We start from the raw sequence: 6,792 nt of genomic DNA, 5'->3' as shown, positions 1-6,792 counted from the left end.
AATGTAAATATGCATACACTCCCACCCCCATATAAATTTCCTTGAAAGAACATTCAGAAGTTTCTTGTTTTAGAAAGTGATATCTACTGTATTTGTACAGCAGCCCTACATAAAAATGAAATTCTCTCATTTCTGTGCGAAGGAAAAAGGCACTGAAACAGATCTCCAAAGAATTAGAAACAACACTTCCATATTCTGTGGCTTTCCTTCACACCTCAGCTCATAGATGTACGTGATTTGTTCTGTAGGCCTGCAGATGCATTCACCATTTAAGTCATGGCACAAATAAGTGCAGCCAACTGCATATGAATGCTTGTACAATCAGATACACATAGAGAAGATAGCATTTTAAATGGTAAAACACTCCTAGCAGCATGCAGACAATACGTAAATGAGCTCAGTAAGAAAATTTGATCTGAGGCATGGGGTGCACAGGAGCATGCACAAGTGCAGTATATATAAGGGCATGGTTCTCTGAGCAGTTGGGGTGTGGAAAACACTGATTCCTAGCACAGAATGTCTCCTTGTGTTACTCTGGAGTGTTATCATCATCATTTCTACTAATGCAGTGACTCCCTTTTCCAAAATCTCAGGTATATGTTGAATTGCAGAGATAAATGGAATGACACAAACATGGAGGAGCACATAAATATTAAAAGCATATCCAGATGTGAAAGTTGTCAGCTCCATTTCCTCAAGATAGGAAGGTGTTTCTCATACATTATCATTCCCACTTCTCAGTTCCTTTATCAAGTGTAATACCAATGTGAATCCTTTTGTTGTGTTTTGCTGGTGCTGGACAGTGGACAGAAGGCTGTTGATAGACTCATACAATCATAGAAGAATCATAGAATCATTCAGGTTGGAAAAGAATTCAATGATCATCTAGTCCAGCTGCCAATGCATCACTACCACATCACTAAACCAATGTCCCTCAATGCCACAACTCCAAGGTTCTTAAACAGCTCCAGGGACAGTGACTCCACCATCTCCTTGGGCAGCCTGCTCCAGTGCCCTTTTAAGGCAGAAATTGTCTTCCTTTTAAGAAGAAATTTTTCCTGATACTCAACCCGAAGCTCCCCTGGCACAACTTAAAGCCATTACCTCTCCTCCTATCACTAATTACCCGAGAAAAGAGACTGACCCCCAGTGAGGCTCACCCCGTACAAAGCAAGAAGCATAAAAGAAAAGAAAAATTCCAACCTTCTGTCAGAGAAAATATAATTTCTAGGTTAATTGGCAAAGAGCAATGAGTTTTGTTGGATCATACATCGACCACCTGTCCAAAGTAAGAGATCTGAAAAAACTTTGAGTAAGAGCAAAGTATGTCAGTAAAAGTGCTCCTGCTATGAGGACTCTTAATTGCTTGTGACCCTGCTGTGGCGGAAGTATGGGAAAATTAATGCTCTGAGCAATATTCATCTTGCTGAGTGTTTTCCTTTCTTTCTTCACTCGTGGCTCATGTGACCTTTTTGGAGTCCAACTGTTAGAGGAGATGCACTGCAACATGCGGAGTACATTATTATTGTCTTGAATATTCTCCAGCTTTTGTAACCAAATGTTTGCTCTGCTTGGTCAGGATTAAATGTCCTTTGCTTTTGCCTTCTGCAGGTTTCTGTTCCAGATCACGCACCTGGTATGTTCCTGCAGTTGGCTTTTAAAGAAGTGCAAAAGCAGTTTTCTTTGCTGAAGTGCAGCACTACAAAGCATGCTTTCATAAAGTCTTTTAAAAATTTCTCAGGAAGGAAACAGAACTGCAGCTTGCCACAACCTGCTTTGGGAGAGTTGGAAAGTCTCCTGCAGTGGCACCCTGCTCTCCTCCCCGGCCTCTTACCTCAGGTGTAAGCTGTGTGCTGCCTGTGGAGGTTGCTACTCACATTGCACGCTGCTGGAGGAAGAGCATTTGGTCACACGCCTTGTCCTTCCTTGCATGTTGTCCAAGAGGCCACTAAACATGGGTCCATTGTGGCTCCAAACCCCCAGCCCTGGGAAAGATGACGTGGAGCAGGCAGAGCAAGTGGGGGCTCCCAGTTACCTTCAGCTATGGGTCTACCTGGCAATAGTCTTTCTGCAGAAAATGCCTTCATATGTGGGCAAGCAGCATGGTTCTTGCTCCCTGCCCATCCTTCAGCTAGGACTGATGGCATCTCTTCTTCCCCCAGCTGCTGGTGGGAACTCAGGATCTCTGTGTCCTTTGCCTTTTTCTAAAAACATTCAAAAGTTTTCAGCAGTTTTCCAGAGGTTCTGACAGGCAGACTCAAATGCAAGCAGATAATGAATTAACAGAAATCTCTTTTATTAATGGCACTGGAGAAAAGAAAAAAAGGATGGTAGAGATTTGTATCTTTACAGGATGACCAAGTTTCAGTCACTGTTTGATCACTACCCCCAAAAATTGAACCAGGAATTTTCATTTTTCTGTCTCCACCTTGAGCTCAGTAACAAAAATTCTAAATTAGACTTGTAAATGAGAGCAAAATTCATCCTTTTTAATTTCAAGGACAGAATACCTGTAGCGCTTGCTGTAGAAAAAGTGAAGCATTTGTAGGTGGACTACTCCCTTTGAAATCAATGAGACAGAATTACTGTTTGATTTTAGTATATGGCCAAGGCTCAGATAACCTGCAGTCTCTCAAAACCATGGGCATTTGAAAATAAATCCTTAGATAAGCCATAGTTCAGATAACCCATGGGAAAAACAGAGGCAGAGATGGGGAGGCTGTGGGAGAAGGGCAGCAGCCTTCGTGGGAATCACGGCAAGACACTGTGAAGACAAAGACTTTGCCTTCTATATACCTGCTTACTGAGAAATTGTACAATCAGCTGATACATTTTAATGCCATTTGATCAACTGCAGTTCTCTGACCACTTCACCCCAATTTTACTTATTGATTTCATGTGCACTGAACTGCTTCGGAAGAGCACCAATTCTCTGCATTCCCATTTTGCTGAAAATGACCCCAAATTATCTTGGCTTCTGCACATTTGAGACAAAGCTAAAGATTAGGTCTATCACACAACAGACATTACCTAGCTAGTAGGTTGCGAAAACCAGTTTTATTCGAAGTAGTTGGGCCTAATCTGACATAGCTTTGTATCTGCTGGAAAGCGCTACTGGTGTTTTCTGAATGTCGTGTAAGTTAAAATCCATTTGCTACCTACAGACAGGTTGCTCATGGCTGACTGGCCCCCTGCTTGCCTTTCCACCTGCAGAACATCAGGCCTGATGGTTGATCAAAGCAGGTCTGAGCTCAGAGCTGGTTCTGCTCTCAGCAGAGGTTGGACTGGATACCTCCTGAGGTTTCTTCCAACCTGGATTGTTCTGTGACCATTTGAATCCGTATAATGGAGCCCTGTTTATAGGCTCTGTGAAGAAGGAGCCTGGTTGTAGGCGGTATTGCTGAGAATAAGAAATGCAGCTGTGAACTTTCTTCCTGCCTATGTTTAAACTCTCATTAAAAATGATGGATTATTTCAGCTTTTTTTTTTTTCCCACGTCACCCAGATATATACATGCACATCTGTATATATAGAAACTGGGAGTATCTGAGCGTTTTCCTCTGTGTTTTTATCCACTAAATGTATGTTTTATAATCCTCAGTGTTTTGCAAGGCTACAGGGTAATGTGCTGCATTCAGTAGTTACTCTTGCTCAGGAAATGCACAACAGTCACAAATGCTGCACAGATTGGTTGCTGGGTAAACTGTGGCTCATTTGTATTCAGCACCCTGCGTAAAAGTGATAAGAAGCCAAATACTCCTAGGAAACAGCACAAATGAAATACAGCACGCAGGAGGCGAAGTATTTATAGAAACAAAATATCAGCATTTTCCACACATTTACACAAAGCAATTTCAGTCTTTTCATAGGAAAAAAAGAACATCTCTGGCACTCATTTATTCATTTCCCTGCAGTCATATATTTTGGCCAAAAAGCACTGACTACATAGAAAACCTTCAGGTCACAACAAATTAAAGATCAATGACAACCCAAAATAGATGCTGTCATATTTTCACTCCTAACATGTCTTTGTAATGAGCATTGTTTTAGTAAGTAAATAACGTGACATTTCTGCTTGAATGAGATTTTAGTGTCGAGGCTGAACTCTGCCCACAGATCCCCAGCTTGCCATCAGAGAAAAAAAGGTATCTGCTGCATTTAACTCCCTGGGACCTCTGGGCTCATTAGTGCAAGTCAGTGCAATGTTAAGGCCTGGTAGTCAGAAAACCAACCCACCACAGCTTTCTTCATGTGTGCATAACCACCCTGGGCTCTTTTGAGGATGGCAAAGCGCTGCCTTGCTTGGGCACAACGCCCACCTGCACCTCAAGGACAAACCCTGCAATCCTGCTCCAGCAAATGGTGCTCAGCTTAGCCAAAAACTTCCACCTTGCTGAAGGGAAGCAAAGAAATGCCCATGGCAGCCTTTCAAAGGACGAAATCTTTCCATCTCACTCAAGTCCAACTATCTGCAGAGGGAGATGTGGGCCCCCAGGCCCCGCCTGTGCCCGTTCTGCGGGGTCACCGAGCGCAGCACACACTGCTGTTTCTGTCACTGACAGAGCAGCCTGCCCTACTTCTTTACATGACAGGTAGGAATACTGAACGATTCCCACAGGGTAGGTGTTTGATTCTTAAGTGTGAGAGTGACATTTGAAAACTTACTTTGTTACACGTGCCTGGTCCTTCTTATGTGTGTGGCTCACGCAGACATCCTATGGGTAGAATTAAGTCTATGCAATAATTGCAGTAACACAGAGGAAAAATATTTGTGAAATTATTTAGCTTTCACAGTGAAGTAATACAATATTCAGTATTCAATTACAGCAAAGTAATACCCATTCATCCAATTCCAAGTATTATTCCCACTTGGTTAATGATGTAAGAAAAGGTTGGGGGATATCATTGTCTGTACTTTCTGCTGTGATCCCTTGACTGAAATAACAATTTGCTATTTGTTTGTTTTGGGACAGGGTTAGATTTAGGAAAACATGAAAAGTGAATTACAAAATCTCTGCCACAGCGGGAATTTATCTTTTACTGCTCTTTTATTGCTGAAGTTTTCATTAGAAAGGCTGGGAAACAGGAAGAATAAGTTGAAACCTTTTAACACAAAGCAAAGAAGTAAAACATGAACACATCTAAATGGGAAAACAGCTGAAAGACATAAAAATGTCTTTTTTTTTTTGCTGACGTTCTATAACCGAGTCAGGAATCCTTTAGACAAAAATTGTGTTAAGTGGTAGTAGAAAAGATTTTACTTTTAGTGCTACGAGGTGATCTTTTGCATATCTCTATGTTAAGCTTAATTTTTTTTAATCTTTATCAAGGTTAAATAAGCAAATAAATGTGCAGTGGTCGCTACATGCCAATGATTTACCAACAGCAAAAAGGAGGCTCAGACACTGCTGGCAGCTGTGGCAGGTCCATGTGGAGCTGTTAGGTTTGACGTGGGATTTTCTCAAATCTGCTTTCTGTCTGTATCTACACACACAGTGTGTGCAGGTAAAGGAAACACATTTCAGAGATGAATTCCTACAGCACATGTTTCTTGATCAACAAGAAAGCAACCTGCAAAGCCTCTAATCTCTTTCTCCCTGGCAGAGGAGTGACAACACGTACCAACCCAAAGCAAGCCTGATAAAATGGAGCAAACCAGGGAAAAAAGGATAAGGTAAGAAAATGTATAAAAAGTTGATCCTAAAGCAGCTGCAAATCAGTCAGTCCAAGACTTTTTATGGCCAAAAAATGTGGAGGCCTTACAAGTTACTCTGCTCAGGAGAAACTGATGCAGTGCTGTTACAGCATTTCTGAGCCCTGTTCCTTTGGGCATTGGAGGGATTAAGCAAACAAAGGCAATATCTTTGCTTCTTCCAAGTCCCTTCCAGACAGCATAATTTCAAAACTGCCTTTCTGGGCTTTTCCTCATCTAGCATAGGTCTGACTTGCCATGTTTTTCTCTTCCCTTGTGTCTTTAGTCAAGCATCAGGAAAGTTCCTCTTCCTATGTGATTGCACTTGTCAGTGAATTTGCACATCTTACACTGTGACTTGCAGTGTTAAGTGAAAGATGGTGGCTTCACCAGCCTCGGTAACACAGACTAGTGCATATAGAACATACTAGAGACAAAAGATGAAAATTTAAACTTGGGACATCCGTTTCACTCTTCCAGACACCAATTTCCTGATTTCCTGAGGTCTACACAATTAATGCAAACACTCCATTGTATTCTGGGTCATATGGTTAATCTGATCTGGTTTCTTCAAAGCCATAACAAGAAAGCCAATGTTTCCAATTTGTATACATAAGCAGCATATTTTTTCCTCAGATTAGATATTTATTTCCCTTGTCGGCATTTCAATACTCATAAATCATATTGATGCAACAGAATAATTTATTTTGTTGTGAAATCTCTTACAGGGTCAGCAAGATCTTATCTAGAGCAATGCAAATGCTAGAAGCTGCAGTTTAGGCATTGCTTGTTCCTTTCAGTTCAAATAAAAAAGGAAAGACAGGCTTGGAAAGGTGATAGCTCCCTGTACAGAGTCTAGGTACAGAACACTGAAACTTCAGCAAAATATCAGATTGCCTTGATGGACACCTGAGAGGGCACGAGATGCTTCCTTCTCACCAGCAGGAGGAAGGATCAGTAACAGCTATGCAGGTAGGCTGGGGGGAAATAAAAGCTGATGCATCACTTACAGAGCTGGTCCAGTAGTGAGGCAGCCACCTCTCAGACTGCTTAACTGTTGCCTCATTCTGGTAGGTCCTGAGTCGTAAAGGTGCCCATGC

This window comes from Lagopus muta, chromosome 4, assembly GCF_023343835.1.
Source record: "Lagopus muta isolate bLagMut1 chromosome 4, bLagMut1 primary, whole genome shotgun sequence".
NCBI lineage: Eukaryota > Metazoa > Chordata > Aves > Galliformes > Phasianidae > Lagopus > Lagopus muta.
The sequence above is the reverse complement of the archived record's forward strand: the minus strand, read 5'-3'. Positions refer to the sequence as shown.